Genomic DNA, 21,480 nt, shown 5'->3' with positions numbered 1-21,480 from the left:
TCCGAAGCGCTTGCGTCTGATGTCCACACACGCACGCACGCGTAGGAATGCCGTTCAGAATAGGGCCAGATGCCACTTAAATTACAGCAAAGCAGCAGCTAGCAGACTCTGCAAAACAACAACATTCCTTAAAACTCTTTTCCCTTTTTTTTTCTACGTTTACTCTAACACACAAAACTTACCTTTGGAATAAACTCTACATTACGCCCATAAATTGGCCGCACATAATCAGGTTAATTTCAGACTGCCACCACTATCCTTAAAAGAAAAATACACTGTAACTTAATAATCCATTCCATCTTACTCACGGTTTCTAACATGCTCTACTCACTGGAGGGCTAGTGGAGAGACTCCCATCAACCGGTCCAAACAACAAAATGCCAACCCGAGACGGAGCGCGCACCTGCTCATATAAAGCCTTGACGTGATTGGCACGCAACGCACGCACCTAAAGGGTCCGCCTACCACACATGCATATTAGACTGTTGTTGGAGACCCTTACAACCAAGATAAGACCCTATTTCATGTATAATATGGGCTCTTTAAGCAAACAAGTTTAGCTAATCCTTGAACTTGTATGCATGCATTCTATAGATCAATGTGGAGTCTTCTATTGTATTGTAATATTGTAAGACAATTTATAATAGAAATATGATAAAAAGATATTGTAATATATAAATTATTTAGATATAACCAAAATATGTGATTAACATTAGAATTAGTACTATTATTACTGTTACCTATTGTAAATATTCTAATATTAAATTGTAAGTGTCTAAACACCACCACTACTACCAATACCAATACCAATACTAAATAATACTATTGAAATGATAAATAAAAAATACATTTTAATTATGAATTTTTTTAAACTTCAGTATTCCTTTTCATCCCTTCCACCAATTTCACTTAGCTGAAAGCAAGATTTACCAATAAATAAATTATTATTTCTTACTTCCCCCTTGTATTTATTTTTGCTTCTGCGCCTGTTCTTTTCACCCCAAAATCCAGCTAACATCGAAATACCTGTGGCAGTATATTCACCCTTTTTCTTTCTCACAAAGCAGAAAAAAAACATCTGCTAAAGCTTAAATTAAAACTCGCATCAAACCGCCAGTTCAGAACAAAGCCGTGATGCCCTGGGATCTCTGACTGATTTAAGGACAGGGGAGACAGAGAAATGAGGCGCTGATGAGATTTCATTTTTCCTTGATTTAACTTTGATTAAACTGCCTGCTTGTAGGTGGGCAGACTTTGAAAATCTGCAGCCACTGAAGCGAGTACCCATTGGGCCTTTTTTAATGAAACTTCAATTTGGAGTAGGATAATAAGATATTGCGGGGGAACATTACCTGCGCTTCACACTTTTGACAAGCTGATAAAGCACACCGCTTAGCCTGCGTATGCATGCAGTTTGCTAAAGTCGCTCCAATCATAATCCTGTTATACTTCGATGAATGTATGTAGGGGATTCTTCAATTAGGACACCTTTTCTGTAATGCAGGATGATTTTGAAGAGGGGAAAATGCTTTAAAAAAAACTTACATTGCAGGTTTAAAGCACATAATAGTTTTATAGTTGTCTTTTGAATTGTCTTTTTCCCATTTTTGACAGACATTCATAATATTAATGAAAGATTATTTAGCGCAATAATGCTTTTAGATTTGTGGAGTAAACATTATAAATAAAACCGGTACCTTAGTGTAAGTTCATATAACTTCGGGTGGTTATTGGGGTTATCTATAGACATATGAAGAGTTCAGATGCAAAATCTCTAAATCCATCAGACCTCTTTTCTTGCAAATGAGTATTTTCTATCAGGCTCCTCTGATTAAGTTTAGATGTATTATTTTTATGTAACAAAAAGGTTACTAGCTAGTAAATAATATATATGTATATATATATATATATGTATATATATATATATATATCTATATGTATATATATATATATATATATATATATGTATATATATATATATATATATATATATATATATATATACATATATATTATTTACTAGCTAGTAACCTTTTGAGGCGCTGCAAACTCCACACAGAAGAACATGCAAACTCCACACAGAAACACCAACTGAGCCGAGGATCGAACCAGCGACCCATCGACCTTCTTGCTGTGAGGCGAACGTGCTACCCACTGCGCCACTGCGTCGCCGGTTCAAAAATGTAGTGTAAAAACATTGTGAAACATCAATATCTGTGCATTGTCCATTAATTTAAACAGCTTATAGACTTATAGGTATTATTAAGTAATACAAATGATGTATAATTTTATACATTATATTTATCTTTTAAAAAATAGATTAAATTAGCAAATAAAACACAAGGTAGACCTACTGGGCAAAAAGAGGATGCCTCTCAGACACTTTTAAAAGCTGTCATTCATTCATTCTCACCATACTTAAGGTATTGGTTGTTTATCCTCATAGCATATACGTAGGATAGAAGAACAACATCTTAACTCATCTTTTGTGAAATGGCGTTGCAGTTTAATGTAAAGTATAGTATAATATGTTAAAATAAACAAATAAAAAACTCAAAACTTCAAAAAGATCACCTACAACTTCACTGAGCAATAGACGCAGTCCGTCACGTTTTTGGGTCCCTTTAAAACATTTCAGTTGTGTTACGATGTTTTAACGAGTGTCGTGAGAAAATGTAGCGTGTTTTCGTAAATTGTTTGCATTGTGAGGAAATGCTGAAAGTTTTACTGATTTGTTTGTGCTGTGAGAAAAAGCAGCGTGTTTGTTAAAATTGTGTTTGCGTAGTGAGGATTTGCAGCATGTGTGCTGTCAAACGGATGAAGATCTTTCTTAATCTTTCTGCTGCCGTTTTTGTGTAATTGCATGTGTTTTCTTTCGGCCACCGTACCATTGCCTGCATGACATCTCTTTAAATAAACTGCATGTGGGCCTGACAGCCCTAAGAGCTTATTGCTGCGAATCCTTGTTATTAAGTTCCTCCAGATAAGTCTAAGTGTCAGTGACTGGCGTTTTGCATTATTTGCTGGCTTTCGCTGTGCTGATGAGTTACTGTAATGGTTCGGGTCACTGTGTCATTTCAGTTACTCGCACGTCTGTCAGGCTAAAATGACATTTATATGTTTAATGCCCGCCTCTGAGGAAATATTTAAAAGAAACTGGTTACTTACGGGTGGTAGGACTGCTGGCGGGTACAATATAGTTGGCAGCGACCCATCGTTTAATAGCAGCTTCTCCGTTTTCCAGGACTGGCTCAAAATAATGCTGAAATATGTAACAGATAAACATGTGTATCAGTTTTTTCAGCGGTGAAAAAAGTGAACCCAGGTGAAAAAGAAAAGCTCTTAAATATATTACAAATGTATTTGAAATGTAGATAGTTTGGTAAAATCACAATTAGCACAAATAACATATTTACTTAAAATGCATTCTAAATGTGTTGGTTTGCATTTTAATGTATTTATTATAAAGTACACTACAACTACATTGGTAAAAAAAAAACAAAAGCATTTTAATGTATTTACAGAGAACACACTAATTTTTTTTAAGTATGTTTTGTGTGTAACATGTATAACATTGTGAAACACCAAAGAGCCAATTTGAGTGTTTTTAAAGTATATGTATGTTATTTGTAATTGTTTTAGACATAATGAAACATATTTTGGTCACACTTTACAATAAGGTTCATTAGTTAATGTTAATTAATGCATTTACTAACATGAACAAACAATGAACAATACATTTACTACTGTATTTGTTAATATTAATAAACCTTAGTTAATGAAAATACAGTAGTTCATTGTTAACTCATGGTGCATTAACTAATGTTAACAAGCATGGACTTGGATGTTAATAATGCATTAGTAAATGTTTAATTATGATTAATAAATGCTGTACATGTGTTGGTTATGATAAGTTCATGTTAGTAAGTGCATTAACTAATGAACCTTATTGTAAAGTGTAACCCATATTTTAAATACTGCAAATGAGCACGTGCTTTAGCCTGTATTTCAAAATATTTGACTTCACCCTGTTATAATATGTTAATTGTCAATTGAAAAAGTTGAAAATGACAGTTTTCAAGCATTCAAAAACTGTGCAGTTATTTGTGTTTGTATTGTACTTTTACTGCCTATTTTTTATATAATTAAAATTAATTCTTCTGAATGATTTTGTTGATTATTCTTGAAATAAAGTAGGTCTTGAAGTACTCTGCAAATGTATAGTATAGTATAGTATAGTATAGTATAGTATAGTATAGTATAGTATAGTATAGTACAGTAAAGTACAGTACAGTACAGTATAGTATAGTATAGTAATAACACATTATGTGAAACATAGAATATTTTTCAACTGGACCTAAAATGTACTTTAACTAGTTTTAAAATGCACTTCAGCAATGCTTAAATTTTATTTCATCTGAACTCAAAGTATACTTCAACCGGGCTTATTTTATACTTGAGTTGGTTTTAAAACAGCAATAATGTGAAAGAGATTTAATATGTATTAAATAGATCATAAATCTTACCAATTTATGAGTGAGTGCATATTCTGTGCTTCTGAATGGCTGTATTTAAATTTCTGTCGTGTTTCGTCTGGTGCAAACAGCCAAATTGCTCATCACTGCGTATTTCTTCACATAGTGTGTCGTTAGAACATGGTGTTGCGATGCTCGCCTGCTCACCTAATATTTACGTTCATAATATTTTTATTATTTGCTAATTAATAACCACCTCTTGTGGAACTCTGAATCTGCGTATCATTTCGGGTCTGTTACTGTCGGAGGTCGCATTTTTGGTCGCGGGCGCATGCTTTGAGAATAGTTTTGACTGAATGAATAAAATATGCTGTTTTCCATGAAGGCAACCCAAGGTGCTGAAATATAATTGGCTAAACTGGCATTGGGTGGGTTAAAACTAAAACAAAGACAGCGTTCCAGCAAGTAGTACACATTTTTAAAGCAGAATATCTGACTTCAGCATTGTTTTTCAGTTAAACGAGTCTGTTTACTTAGCATTTTTCTTACATATCTGCGAATATATTGTGGTAATTTTATGCTTTAGAAGAGTCAAAAACTTGCATACAGCTCCTTTAAAATCTAAACAATTAAATAACTACAGAACAACACTGCTGTGGGTGGAATGAGACACATGTGAGACTGGAACAGTGCTGTTATAGTGAGAAGAATATGCACAGCTTTCACGCAATCAGATTTGACCAACCAGAAAGAACTGTTGTTAAATAAATAAACATACTTTACACACAAAAATTGGCAGCAAAGTCATAATAAAAATTGCAAAACTTTTATTTATCATTATCATTTATCAGCTATTTCTATTCATCAAATATTACTAATTTTTTGTAAGTTTAAACTAAGTTTATAATAGTTTAAATAGAAATTAAGCACCATAACCTTTTTTAACAATTAAATAACTCAGCCAAGAATTATATTTTTAAATATATTAAAATACAACTGTCACCGACTCGGTCCCAGTCATTCCCTCGCTGGCCAGCAGAGGTCATCATCACCGGACTATTGACATTACGTCATCCTCACAGACTGATTGGCATACACCTGCAGCACATTCCCCAATCACTCTCCACACACATATAAGCAACACACACGCTGCTTCATTGCGAAGTCTTGTTCTGCCCCGGCTAACACTACTGAGCGTTCTCATCCTTGCCTGCTTTCCCGTTGTGATCTTGCTTTGTTTACTGACCCAATCCTGTCTGCTGCCTGCCTTGTACCTCAGCCTGAATTCCGACTTTGATCCTCGCCGCCTGCCTTGAACTCTAGCCTGCCTTACCGACTCTGATACTAGCCGCCTGCCTCTGACCCATGCCTGCATACTCATTCTGTGTTTACCTGCCGCCAGCCCAACAACGATATACTACTGTGTTTGATGTAAGTTTGCGCACGCACAACATCTGTGTGCTATTTGTTATTAAACTGTGTTTAATAAAAATAGTGCAAATGGATCCCTCTGTGTCAGCCACTTCGTTACAACAACACAGTTCTTTTAAGTGATTATTTTCCCCTCTATATAGAACCTTTTGTGGTATGAACAGATTAATTTTTTTCCTTCATTTTCTTTCGGCTTAGTCTATTTATTAATCTAGGGTTGCCACAGCGGAATGAACCGCCAACTTATCCAGCATATGTTTTACGCAGCAGATGCCCTTCCAGCTGCAACCCATCACTGGGAAACATCCATACACTCATTCAAACGCATACACTGAAGACAACTTTTTAGCTTAACCAACAACCTATACTACATCTTTGGACTTGAGGGGGAAACCGCAGAGCACCCAGAGGAAACCCACACAAACAAGGGGAGAACATGCAAACTCCATACAGAAACGCCATCTGACCTGGCCGGGCTCGAACCAGCGACTGTCTTGGTGTGAGGCGATTGTGCTACCCACTGCGCCACCGTGCTGCCCGAACAGATTTTAATAAATGGTAAAGGTTCTTCATGTAACCTTTGATGCCAACAAAAGATCTTTATTTATTACACTGAATGTCAAATGCGAGCTGATATAGGTGGTCAAATGTAAATCTGCTCATGGATGTGACATTAATATTAATTCTGCTGCATAAATCTCCACAACCAGTCTCTGTTGGTGAGAAAAAAAGATTTGCTTTACAAATGCCAGAGCATGTCTACTTGCAACAGGAAACTTTTTTTTATTTATTTCAAAAGATCCAGAAACATCCTGTTTTCTAAGATATGGCTGCTCTATTGGGTGAAATTCACTCATATAAAAGACATATCTGAACCTGACATTAATGGAGATGATGAAACAGATGAAGCAACAGGGATCAGTGCTCATGTCACTTCTTTCATGAGCAATGACACACACACACACACACACACACACACACAGACACACACAAAGACACACACACACACACGTGCGCGCACTGCCAAAATGTGGAACAGCATCAAATTGAGGATAGAAGGCTTGTTTGAGGAATAGCTGGCTTTGATAGGAAACATCCCACAGATGAAATCACAAGGAGGAAAGATTGCAGCCTCTGCCAGAATATCTGCGCTTCAGAAGTGAAAATAGAGCAGCACTGATTGATTATTTTAAAGAGAAGGAGAGATAAAGATGTAAATTAACTTTGAACATGTTCATACACACTTACAGAGGAACACAGATCTTTCTGGCATGCCTCCCCAAGCTCCGGCAAAATATAGGACGAACACAGAGAGCGTAGACTCCGTTTGTGACTTCAACATTTGTGTTTAGAAGTTTGTTACATTTTATGCATCGCCTCGGTTTCCGTCGAGTCCCTTATGCAAGCTAAAGATGAGTGCTGCCATTCAAATGTTTTCTAATATTCAGGTCAAATTAAAAAACAATATGAATTCTCTCATGGCACAAATTCAAACAGGAAACACCGTTCGTTTTCATTCACTAGTTGTTCTAGTTGTTTTTATATGTGTCAGCCTCATACGGAATAAGACCCGACCAATGCACTTAATGCAATCTTATACAGACAGAGTGAAGCTTTAAATTCTCAAATCAATACAATGTCCAATGTGCTGAAAAGCAATAGATATATTTAATGATGGGACACTATCATGCTGAACACTCAAGCTATTTTTAACAATGTAAGCACCCCAAATTTGTCAGTTGTTAAACGCAAGCAATTGAAAGAAAGTGAGTCAAAGGTTTAATACCAAACTATGTGCCATTTTAAAAAAGTAAAATAAACCTCCTTAGGTTGATGATCATTAAGCAAAACAATTAGGATATAGTTAACTAAATTATGAATGTATTGAGGTTGTTTAAATTTGACTCTTTTTTTATCTAAAAAATAAAATCAGTTCCAGTGTAATTGAAATGACTGTAAAAAAATCACAGCAAAACACTTAACCACCATTAAAAATCCTTTAACAGCTTAGAGTTTGCTCATTTTGTTTTTGTTTATGTGTTAAATTTTCATTATGGGGCAGTGGCTCAGTGGTTAGGATTGTTACCTCACAGCAGGAAGGTCGCTGGTTCAAGTCCCAGCTGAGTCAGTTGGCATTTCTGTGTTCTCCCTGTGTTGGTGTGGGTTTCCTCCTGGTGCTCCGGTTTCTTGCACAGTCCAAAGGCATGCGGTACAGGAGAATTGAATAAATTAAATTGTCCGTGGTGTATGTGTGTGAATGAGTGTGTATGGGGGTTAATACATCTGCTGAGTAAAACATATGCTGGATAAGTTGGCGGTTTATTTCGCTGTGGCGACCCCTGATTAATAAAGGGACTTAGCCGAAGGAAAATTAATGAAGTATTGATTAATGAGTATTTTTTTTTTTTTTTTTTGGTAGCAAAAGGGTTAATAACTTGACATATATATATTGAGTCTGGAACATGTAAGTGTGTGCATTGGTCATGTAATTATGGGTTGAGTTATCCTGTTACATTCTGTCACACACACACACACAAACACAGTTTTGCAAACAATACACTATCCTCAAACTAATGTAAATAAATATCTACAAAAGTCACTTCATTAAACAGTTAAAATAATTTCAACATTCATTTAATTTTATTCAATTATTTTTGTCATTTTGTTTGTTTGTTTGTTTTTTCAATTATTTTTGTTACTATAGCTGCTTTAGTTTTATTTTAAACTAAATAAAGTTTAAAAAGTTTAGAAATATATTTCTATATTTCCATGACTGTTCTTGAATGGCCCAGCCAGAGCCCTGACTTAAACCCATTTGAGCATCTCTGCAGAGACTCTAGAAAAGTGCTGTCCATCAACAGTTACCATCCAACCTGACAGAACTGGAAAGGATCTGCAAAAAGGAACAGCTGACAATCCCCAAATCCAGGTGTAAAAACTTGTTTCTTTTCCAAAAAGGCTGTGTTAGATCAAATGGGGCTTCCACTAACTACTGAGCAAAGGGTCTGAATACTTAGGACCATGTGATATTTCATTCATTTATTCATTTTCTTTTTAGCTTAGTCCCTTTATTCATCAGGGGTCACCACACCGGAATGAACCACCAACTCATCCAGCATATGTTTCGCACCGCCCTTCCAGCTGCAACCCAGCACTGGGTAACACCCATACACTTCCATTCTCACACATATACTACGACACCCGGAGGAAACCCATGCGAACACAGGGAGAACATGCAAACTCCACACAAAAACGCTAACTACACCAGCCAAGGTCGAACCAGCGACCTTCTTGCTGAGTTGAGAGCAGTACCCACTGTGCCACCGTGCTGCCCTGTGAAATTTCAGTTTTCCTTTTTCAATAAATCTGCAAAAATGTCACAAATTCTTCGTTTTTCTGTCAATATGGCGTGCTGTGTGTACATTAATGGGGAAAAAATTACCTTAAATAATTTAAAATGATTTTAGCAAACGGCTGCAATATAACAATTTTTTGAAAACATTAAGGGGTGTGTGTGTGTGTATATTTGTTTGTTTTTTCTTTACATGTTTAAGTTATATTTAATTTTAAGTAACAGATTATTTAAAATTAGGATTTCATTAATTGAGGCTTTAGAGTAGTTATGGCTAAGTTTAGCTAAGTATAATAACAATATGTAATGAACAAAACAATCTGCTAAGCAACAAGTTGTACAATGCAATAATATTGCAGTAAATCTTATAACGAAGAGAACGCTGCATTACGCAACTGACAAATTAATCAAGTTATTAAAAAAATTGTTGTAATAATAATCGATAAAAGACTATTGATGCTAAATGATCAAAAAAACAATTACAAAGTGGCTGTGAGGAACTAAAAAAAGATTCCTGATGATTCCCTAGAGAAAATTGATTGGTTTGAGATGAACACGTCCTTAAGATCTCCCTAATGTGACCCTTGACTTTACTGTATAACGGTGTTAATGGATTACAGCACTCTGGTGCATTTTAGGAGCAAAAGTGTCAATTGCGTTGACTTTCCCTTGTCCAGGGTTCACAAGGGAGAAACTCAATCTAGCATCCAGGCCTGCAGACATCTGTCTGAGGAGAACAGCTGGATAGAAGCCAAATATAATGTTGATTAGAGCCTTCGGATGTGCAGAAGTGATTTCTAATAGCTGTCAGCATCCATTTTTCAGTCAGTCTGCAACACGCTGTCAATCATAGACAGCAGGATAGTAGTTGGCAATCAGTTTGACCAGCTTGATGCTTGGCTGTTTGTTCAATCTAAAGTAATCACGCTCATAAATTAACTTCGTGTCACACCTGACAATGGTGGGCGAATAAAATGTAGTGGCGTATGACACAATAACCTGAAGTGATTGCCCAAAACCTCTATTAAAATCCACATTTGGTCCATTGTCAGAGTGTTTTATAGCTGTTTTCCTCATGTGTCGCAGAAAAACATTCATTCATTCATTTTTCTTTGGCTTAGTCCTTTTATTCATAAGGGGTTGCCAACAGCGGAATGAACCACCAACTTATCCAGCATATGTTTTACACAGCGGATGCCCTTCCAGCTGCAACCCAGTACTGGGAAACATCTATGCTCACTTATCCACACACATACACTCCTTCCAATTTAACTTATTCAATTCACCTGTACAGCATGTCTTTGGACTGTGGGGAAAACAGGAGCACACGGAGGAAACCCATGGGAAAATAAGATATTTTGTTTTTCCTTAATCCTAATTTGTAATAATTTACTCTGATGTTTAACCGTTATTGTTTACAAACTTCATGTACAGTTTTTATGTTGTGGGTCAAAAGGTCTGCAATTCCGTGTAAAAATCATCACTAAAAATCATAATAAATTGACAGTAAACAATTAACTTTAAGCTGTATATATAAATGAACTGCATAAAAATGCATGGTAAAACTAATCCATGAACAGTATTTAATAGGAATATGCTACACCTAATTATAAAACTTATTTGTAAATTCATAATCCTTAACCTACTTGTAAATTAAAACAAAATGTATAATTCAAAAATCAAAATGGGTACATGTAACCCCCAAAAACAAAATAATAAAAGGTTTTTTTTTAAAAAAGTTCTATGCGAGTTCTATATTATTTGGTCTCACAATAAGAGTTCATTGGTTAACTAACTCTTATTTTTAAGAATGCTATTAAGAATCAATAAGAATGTATTTAAATAATCAAATTCGGAAAACGTAGCACATACATAGTAAATATACATTTCTGAAGATTACAAGTTATGTATCCAGAAGCACGTATTGCTGCATTTCGTCATTAAAACGAACGCTACGAGGCGGTACGACATCATTCCTTTTCGTGCTCACCAGCTGACTGCTTACCTCCATTTGGACGGCTTTCACAGTTACCAGTTTGTCCAGTTAGCTCACTATATGTACATCTGCGGACTTGAGACGCGGAGAGAAGTTGACCACGACAACGGAGTTCGAGTCTAGTGAAGAGCAGTTCCAGAAAGCAGGTAAGACAAAAACAGAAGAAAAACAATGAAACAAACAAGCAAACAACAGTGCGAAAATGTGGAAAATCTGAAAACGTGGTAAAAATCAGGCGAGGGCCTATCTTATCTGGATTGCTTTTTAAAACTGTCGGTCGGATTTAGAGAAGTGGGCGGGTGGGGCAATCGGTGCTTTTGAAAACACTCTTGGTTGGGTTTAGGGAAGAAGGAGGGTGGGTCAGTCGAACATTCCGTCAAAAAGTGAAAACAAAAACTGCAAAAAAAACGCAGCTCATGCGACGTATTTGGCACTCTCAAGAAATGTATATAGAGGTACGTTTTCAGAATGAGCCAGGGTTAAATAATTTCCTTGTTGAGCATAAGTGACTTCAAAAACATTAAAAGGCCTAACCAACCCCAAACTTCTGAATGCTTTTAGGGCAACTATAAAAACCTTAACCTGCTCTTGCACTGTTAACTCTAATCCAGCATACAAAAAATAGGTCACGCTTTACAATAAGGTTCATTAGTTAATGTTAATTAATGCGTTTACTAACATGAACAAACAATGAACAATACATTTACTACTGTCTTTGTTCATGTTAGTTAATGAAAATACAGTAGTTCAGTGTTAGTTCATGTTAACTCATGGTGCATTAACTAATGTTAACAAGCATGGACTTGAATGTTAATAATGCATTAATAAATGTTCAGTTATGATTAATAAATGCTCTACATGTGTTGTTCATGATTAGTTCATGTTAGTAAATGCATTAACTAATGAACCTCATTGTAAAGTGTTACCAAAAAATAAATTAAAAAACAGGTCTCCATGTGCCAGTTTGCAGGCAGATGCTACAGCTCCCATCTTACAACAAACAGCAGATAAGGACAAAATGATCTATAACATCTGAACCCTAACCATAACAAAATACTAAAAAAAGCACAGGCTCAACATAAATACAATGTGCTATTGCATTGAAAATGTAAAATTTCAAGTAAAACAAGTTGTGTGTGTGTGTGTGTGTGTGTGTGTGTGTGTGTGTGTGTGTGTGTGTGTGTGGCGCTCACTCAGCATGTTTCTCGCCGGGAAGCAGCACAGAGCTGACAGGACCTGCGAGGTACATCTGAGGCGATCAGTGTTTCTCTGGTGAAACAAATGCCGGGACAGCTGTTCCAGCTGGCTGAGTAAAGCTGACCTCAGACTGCACGCTCCGGAGGTGGATCTGTGAAACGCTATCAGAGATTCAAGGTGTTTGAAGCTGCAGCCAGAAGCAGCAGTGTGTGTGTGTGTGTGTGTGTGTGTGTGTGTGTGTGTGTGTGTGTGTGTGAGAGAGAGATCCAGGCTTATCTCTTGTCTGTTGACTATTGTGTGACGTTGTAAAGTGGTTCTGAACTGACTCGGAGAATAAGCCGACAGCGAATAAACAAAGCAAGGTGAGTTAGTCAGTGGAATGTTCGGATACGGTAAATCCATGCGACAATGAAACAGCCCTTTACACAGACGCACAAAATGACGCCATAAATTGTAGTTGGCCTTGGATAACCCTTTCTAACACATTTCTAAAAGGGACAGTGACAATGTTAATGTTGTGCAGTTCTTTGCATAACACCAAATAAACACCACAAAACAACTTAACAGCACTTTGATTTGTGATCGAATAAGCTTTATAAGGCTGTTTATAAGAAGGCAAGTCAGCGCCTCAGTCTCCTCCGCAAGTTTTAATGTTAGTCCACAGATTTTAAACAAGGCATAAAGATCATTAATTGAGAGTGTTCTCACATAAAATATTGTTTCATGGTTTGGTAACACAACCCTTAACAGGAGAAGAAAGTATCGCAAATTATCAATCAGAAAAATAAGATAACTGGTCACAAACAACATTCGATGTAGATTTTATTTGACTCATTCATAGAAAAAACAGCAATTGCGATTTTTAAAGATAATACCCCTTTATTCAGCTTTTGAAGTGCTACCATCAGGACGCAGGTTTAGAATTCCTAAAGCCTGAAGAAATGCTCATAAAAAGTCATTTATCCCAATCATTTATCTCCATAACATAATGTTCGTGTTTTTTGTGTATTTTGTTCATTTTATATTTATGCATAATATATCTATTTAACAATGTCTATATTAGTGCTTCTTAATTATGCTTGAATGATTGTATACATTTAAAAAATACAATCAAATACAAATAAAAAAAAATCCAATGTCAAAAACTAATCATCTCATAATTTAGATTCACTTTATTTCTTAAAGGGTGCCAAAGATTTGGAAATTCTCCTTTGTGAGGGTCTACTCTTTTCTGATTGGCCCAGATTGTTGTTATTGGTTTACCACTTGAAGCATATGTCAGAATCTAAACACCATGTCTGAATTTTAGTTTTTAAAAGGTTGCTAAATCCTCAGCAGTTTACAACACTGCAGGCTACTAAAGGTGGTGTAATTTTACTATATCAATTTAAGCCTGGGTCTAAAGATGAAATATAAAAAAAAAAAACAAGTTGATGAACTAAAACTTCCATCACAAGCGCACTGACCGAGACTTTTCTCAGTGGTAAGTTATACCAGACCAGAATAGACTTTTTCATTTAGGAGTAAATCGTTTTATTTGTTTTGTTTAATGCTAATCTAAGACAGTGGTTCCCAAAGTGGGGGTCGCAGGACAATGACAGGGGGTCGCTTGGTGATTTCCAAAAGTCAAATAAATTTTATTAAACTATTAGAATGACCACAGTTTCTCCATAATTCACAGAAGATAAAAACAGTAGTTAATAGTGAAACCTTAACCCATAAGAACAACATCATGTAAAATGAAAACAAAAAATTATTTCAATAATAGGATTGATGTGTTTGCGTTAAATTACCAACACAGCAATAGCATCAACTGCAGCAGATTGATTTTATAGCGCCAGGTTAAACTTTCTGACACCTTTATGGCAGTCAAATACATTAAAAATAAATACAGGCCACAACTGAACATTGAGAATGATCTTTAAGTGGTGATCTCCAACTTCAAACTAAGAATAGACCTGTGCTGAAAACATTGTGTCCACCAGTCTCTTTTTGTGAGGTTAAAATCAAATTTTTAAAAAAAATTATAAATGACTATAAAAATGATATGGTTGTTAGACTGTTCTACTTTTTTTTTATGTTGTCAATATGATTGCGTTTATATAGGCCTATTGTTGTGTGTGCGTAACGTTTGTATATTTATCGTATAGGGTCATGAGTCCCTGGCATTGCTATTTTGATGGTCGCAGGCTGAAAAGTTTGGGAACCCCTGGTCTAGACAAAACTGCATGTTTGAGCTGTCTAAACTTAAAATACATCAGTGTTATTGATTTGTCACAAGATGCACAAAACTGTGCAGACATTTTACATTCTTATAATAATTTACATTTTACAGCTACATTACACTATGTTCAACAGTTAATATTTAAAGGAGCATAAAGTATGACTTTCATTGTTTGGGGCAAAAAACAAAGGGTATCAAAACATGCCTATAAGAACATTTATAAGAGCTTTTATGAAGCAATTTAAAACTGACAACTTATATCAAAATCATTTGCAAGCACGTTCTTAGTCCTAACAAAAAATTCTTATACAGTGCAAATGGAAAAATCATGCTGACTAAAGATTAAAAACCAGAAAGAGTATAGAGGAAAAAATACATGTCAAAGCATTGGACCTGCATATCAGCTCTTGCAGTTTAAATGCAGCCAAGCTGTGCAAATAGGGATTTGTTCAGACATTACAGACAGTGCAGAAGTCTAAGCAACCATAAAGACAATTCCAGGTAAAGTTTTGTTAATGAATTCCTCCTACACAAAGGGCTGATCAGATTGTGCAATGAGAAATAGAAGCAGGTTATAATGTCAGAATAAAGCTGCTTCTCCAAGCGGTGGATGTGGGATTTCATCTCAATATGCTAAAAGCTACGATCAATTCTATACAGAAATGGAATTCAAACTAATGGAATAAACTGTCTGTAGAAAAAAGCAGTCACTGTGGTGGTATCTTTATACTCCTAAAGGGCAACTACGCAACCAAGCTTATTGCAAATACATGTCTCAGCCTACCTTTTTGTGAAACATAAAATATGTTGCACTTTTATTAACCTTTCGTTACATGTTACAAATGAAAAATCTCCTAGAAGGCGCTGTCTGCATTTTTGAGAATTTGAAATCTGTTACTTGATGTGTATTTGATTGCGTTTCAGATACATGCCTTTCTCATACATGTCCAAGAGAAGGCTCTTCCCAGAACCCAACTTATATTGTTTTCAAAAGCAAACAGAAGAAAGTTTTACCTTGATTTTTCATTGCTTTTACATCTTTTGTGAAACTGAGCTTCACCTGACTTGAACTCAAGCAACAGCATACAAAGTGAGCTACTTGGCAAACCGACCACGGCAGAAAAATGTACAAATGTACATACATTTTTTAGGCAAATGTATTTGATTACATATCATACAGAGAAGATTTGCAAAATGTATATGGTGTAAATAATCCTTTATCCATTGATAATATCTTGATAATTGTTCACATCATTTACTGACCCATATCCTATAAATGTCGTATAAAAAATCTATAATCTCACCAGAACAGGGCAACCTTTTTCATCAGTCTGATCTTCTGCTGCTGTAGCTCACCTGCTTCAAGTTTCAATGTACTTCTACAGTACCTATACCTCACTTGTAACAAGTGTTGGGAAAAGTTACTTTTGAAAGTGATGCATTTAAATATCGAGTTACTCCCCCAAATATTGAGTTACTCCCTCCTTATTATTGAGTAGTTCTGTAATTAACAATGCACTGTATAACATACACCTTTATTTAAATTTAAAAAACACATTAAAAAATAATAATTTTTCAGAGAACTTCCTGACCCCAGAGTTACACGTGCCGTATATACAAATTAATGAAATAAAATGTTTACAGTAATGTGTTTTAGGGCTGCACAATATTGGAAAATGCATACATTGCAATATTTACATTTTTGGCAAATTGTCACAAGATAACTTGTGATTGATTGGGATGATTTTGTAAGAGAGCGCATAAAATATAAATAATAAACAAATTACAAGCAGAGATAAATAATGTAGAGCAAATATAGAAATGAAGCAGTCTAAAAGAATACAGGTACAGAAATAATCAAATGTACAATAAAGCTGTATATTCTTCATTGTGCAAATAAATAATAAGGATTAAACTCTGTTAAAGCTACAAACGTAACAATGCCTTGCGCCCAAAAGCTTTAAACTTGCTTAAAAAGATTACACAGGCCTTTAAAAGCAAAAGCAACTGGTAAACATTCACTTTATTATGTTTAAACTGAAATGCCTACAAAATTTGTATGTGATCTAAAATGTACCTGGTCAACCAAATCAAATCAAATCAAATCAAATCACTTTTATTGTCACATCATCAGCAGCACATGTGCTATGATGAGTGAAAAGCTTGGGTGCTGACTCCAGACAGTACAAAATACAGATGTAAAAGCAGATGTATTTATGCAAATACAACGACAGTGCAAAATACAGACAGTGCAAAAACAGCGAAAGCGCGGTGCATGCTACATATTGATGGTGTGCAGTGAGGGGTATGGAAGAGTCTGTGTGAGGTGTGTTAAGTGTTCATTAGCCTGATAGTCAGAGGGAAGAAGCTTTCCTTCAGCCGGCTGGTGCGTGATCGGATGCTGCAGAACCGTCTGCCTGAGGGTAGCAGAGAGAAAAGTCTATGGCTTGGGTGGTTGGAGTCGCTGATGATTCTCTTGGCTTTCCTCATGCACCACCTGGTGTAGATGTCCTGGAGGGAGGTAAGCTCACCTCCTACAACGCGTCCAGCAGTTCGCACAATCCTATGTAGGCCTTTGCAATTGCTGCTGGTGCTATTTCCATACCAGGTAGTGATACAGCCTAGGGCGGCAAAGAGGGCGGCATTCGAACACCTCGCGCACCACCTGCGTTCGCAGTTATATCCGCGCCTAGGGCGGCAGAATAGAGAGGGCGACATCCGAACATCTCCCGCACCACCCGCGTCTGCAGTTATACCCACGCCTAGGGCGGCAGAATAGGGTTCTTTACTTTGATAACCAGTCATTTTCGTTTTCACTTTCGGTTTGAGGGCGGCGTGATCGTCCTTTGCCTAGAGCGGCAGTTCAGCTAGCTCCGGCCCTGGATACAGCCAGACACAGTGCAGTGCAGGTGTAGAAGGAGCGGAGGATGTGGGAGCTCATTCCAAACCTCCTGAGACGCCCGAGGAAGAAGAGGCGTTGTTGTGCCTTCCTCAGCACTGCGTCTGTGTGAGCAGTCCATGTCAAATCCTCAGCGATGTGGACTCCAAGAAACTTAAAAGAGCTGGCTCTCTCCACTGGTGTTCTGTTGATGGTGATGGGGGTGTGTTCTTTCTTCTCTCTCCTGAAATCCACCACCAGCTCCTTGGTTTTGCTGATGTTGAGTGAGAGGTGGTTTTCCTCACACCACTGTGTCAGAGTGTGCAATTCCTCTCTGTAGGCCGTCTCATCATTATCTGTGATTAGGCCCACCACCGTTGTGTCATCAGCAAATTTAACAATGACGTTGGAGCTGTGTTTGGCTGTACAATCATGTGTGTACGGGGTGTACAGGAGTAGGCTGAGAAATATAAACTTGACTCCACATTGCAAGTCCTGCAATGTGATTTTAGGTATTCACACATTGCGATATCGATGCTAAAATGATATATTTTGCAGCCCTAATATGTTTACTATTTATGTACTTTTGTCTTATTAGTTACATAAAATCACTGTCCATTAAGACAATTCTCTTTTCCTTTTCGTCAATGTATTCAAAATAATCAACAGAATACTTCAATTGCTCTAATATTACTCTAATATTATTACTGATTCTTTTATAGAAATCCATTACTTATTACATAGAAAAGCTATATTTTTGTGTAACTCACCTTACTTGTAATGAGTTACCCCCAACACTGCATGCAACTATGTTGGCTTTACAAAAAAAGTTTTATTTTCTGGTTAGAGCAACAGGACAGATTGTCCTGTTGAGCACAGAAGAAACTGCCAAATAATTCCCTGTGAGGAGAAATTGCTGTAATATTTTTGAAGTTAACATGCCTGGTGCACTGAGACAATATATCAAACTTCCTTGTACAAGTCCAGGGACTGAGCATTAATTATGACTCCATCTCTGTCAATGCAATGCCAAGCTGGACATATTGGAGAACGTTTAAAGGAAAAAAACAAAGCATGTGCGCATTCAGAAATCTGTGATTTGGGTCAGGGGCTGGCAACAAGCCTGGTTGTAATGCCATTGTGGCTCTCAGGAGCAGCTGTTCAATGGTGAGTAATTTGACAGCAGGTTGGATTTTGTTTTGTGGAGATAACAACAGGCTGTGAAGATGATTACGGTGCACAGACTGAAACCGCCGCTACACGCTGGTAGTCCTGTGGGTTTTTACTTGAGGCGCAAACTCTCGGTGCAGAATGGAGTGCTCAGAAATTGTCCAAGACCACTGACGGGAAAACACAAGATAGGCAGATTCTACTTCTGCACTCAAGCATGTTCAAGGTGCTTGAACATCTTGTTTAATTAATGTCGAACTTAAGCAAGGCAGGGAGAAACGTGGCTGTGGCAAGCATCAGTTTTTGCAAATAGTTCTATATAGGGTTTTAAACAAATAGCAAAAAGTTGGCTTGTACAGTTTTTGCTATAGCCAGGAATGATATATTAATTCATACAGATGGTCTATCTGTGCAGATGCTATAAAGAAGCAAATAATTATAATAATGACTAAAATACCATTTTGAACCGTATTGAAATTGAACCAGATCTTAAAGGGATTGTTCACACAAAAATAAAAATTCTGAAGTGTTTCCAAACCTTTATGAGATTATGAGTATCTACTGAACACAAAATAAAAAGTTAGAAAACTGTCACCATTGACTTTCATAGTAGGAAAAATGATTATATGAGTAAATGGTTAAAGGTTTCCAACATTCTTCAAAAGATTTTCTTTCAAAGTCGACAGAAATAAGAAACAGGTTTGAGACAAGTCAAAGGTAAGTAAATCATGAAAAAAAAATCCAGATTTTGGCACTTAAGTCAACTCATTTGACTTAAAAACTATGAACTTATAATAACTGTGAATTATTGTAAACATTAACATCACAATGTTGTGGGGGTGTCTATCCCAACCTGCCACAGGTAAAATCTAGCCACATTTTGGGGGGGTTAGCGGGTGTTAATGTCAAGCCCTGATTAAATGCATTATCTGAAAGATGAATAAACTTTCTTTCATTTGATATTGCTATGATAGGAAAATATTTGGCTGATATTCAAACTATTTGAAAATCTGGAATCTGAGAAATAAAAAAAACTAACCAAAATAATAAGAAAATGCCTTTCACTTCAAATCAAAATCAAAATTTGACTTTTAATATATTTACAGTAGGACATTTACAAACAAATATCCTTATGGAACATAATCTTTACTTAATTTCCTAATGTTTTTAGTCATTAAAAAATTTAGAATTTTGCTAATGCCACAAACCACTTTAATATAAAATTTGCGGTCCAGACTCTCCAGAGTCTCAAATCTGAGTTTTTTTTCAATGGTCCAACACCAGCTAAACACCCTCTGGCTCAGCCTGGCTGCTATATTAGCCACACCCCAAACATTCACTATTGGTCAAGCTGAAAATAGATTGACAGATTTGAGTATAGCACTCTAAATGTTTACATGGCACCCTGGTGTCTTAATATTTATATATTTGCAGGGTAAAAAAACCTATGCATGACATGCTAGTAGCAGTCCATAAACAATAATCTGGATGAATTTTTTTCACCCAACAAATATTACATACTTCACCTTTAAATGAATGATCTCATCCTCCAACAATGTACTGAACATTAAAGAGCGATTTAAAAGCTTCAACAGACACAAATGACGTTATCAGCTCTATTACCAGTGCACAAATGTGTTCTCAGTTAAAGCCACAAAGACACACAACAACAACGCAAATAAAATCTCACTGTCACACACGTTTAACAACACTGATTTAAACAGCTTTACACTTCCTCACATCCTGGCCTCTAATACATGTCCCGATACACGGAACTCTCCAGAACAAGTGATCAATACGTGAAAAGGAAAGAGAGATTGATTTCTCCCCTGTACTCATCCATCACTGTCTACAAAATAAATACATCCATCTGTAAGCATATTGCTTATCGACCTCGGGTAAACAGAGATACAAAGCAAATGCACAATTATCAAGATCTATTGCATTGTCCGATGAGACCGTTTGTCGCTTGACAGCTGATCCGTCTGGAGAAATAAGGATTCTTGACTTGGTCAGACTCAGAATATGTCAAAAGATAAAAATGTGTATATATTTACTACATGTGCAATTCATTCAACATTTAAATGTCATTTATGTGTAGTATCCTAAACATTAGGGCTGCACGATATTGCAAAAAAAAAGCGTGTATTGCAATATTTAGATTTTCTGCAATTTATATTGCGAAATTCACAAGATAACTAACAGTTTTAGATTGCTTGGGATGATTTTGAAGGGGAGTGCATCTACATATATTAGAATAAACAAATTACAAGCAGAGATAAATAGAGTAAATACACAAATGAAGGAGTTTAGCAGTATACAGGTACATAAATAGAAAACAAGGGCTCTTCATTGTGTAAATTATTAAATACAATTAATCTTTGGTAAAGCTACAAAAGTATTAATTCCTTGGGCCTTAACGCTTACAACTAGCTTAAGCTGTTTGCACAGGCCTTAAAACCCTTTATTATGGTTAAATAGTCCCTATTATGCATTATAAAAGGCCATATTTTGGTTTTTGGGTCTTTAACAACAGGCTGATAGGCATGCATAGGCCCCACCAAGATTTAACACTTCAATAAGCACTGATCTATAATAGATATGTGATTACAACCAGTGCGGAGTGATTACAGGTTATAACACACAACTACAAAAAAACGAGGAAACATTTTTAATTACACTTGTTATGATCTGGAGAAAGAAGAAACTGGTCCATATGAACTGTAACAGTTACTGACAAGGTCCCTGTCAAAGTCT

The sequence above is a fragment of the Danio rerio genome, chromosome 20, assembly GCF_049306965.1.
Source record: "Danio rerio strain Tuebingen ecotype United States chromosome 20, GRCz12tu, whole genome shotgun sequence".
Classification (NCBI taxonomy): Eukaryota; Metazoa; Chordata; class Actinopteri; order Cypriniformes; family Danionidae; genus Danio; species Danio rerio.
Note: the sequence above shows the minus strand (reverse complement) of the source record.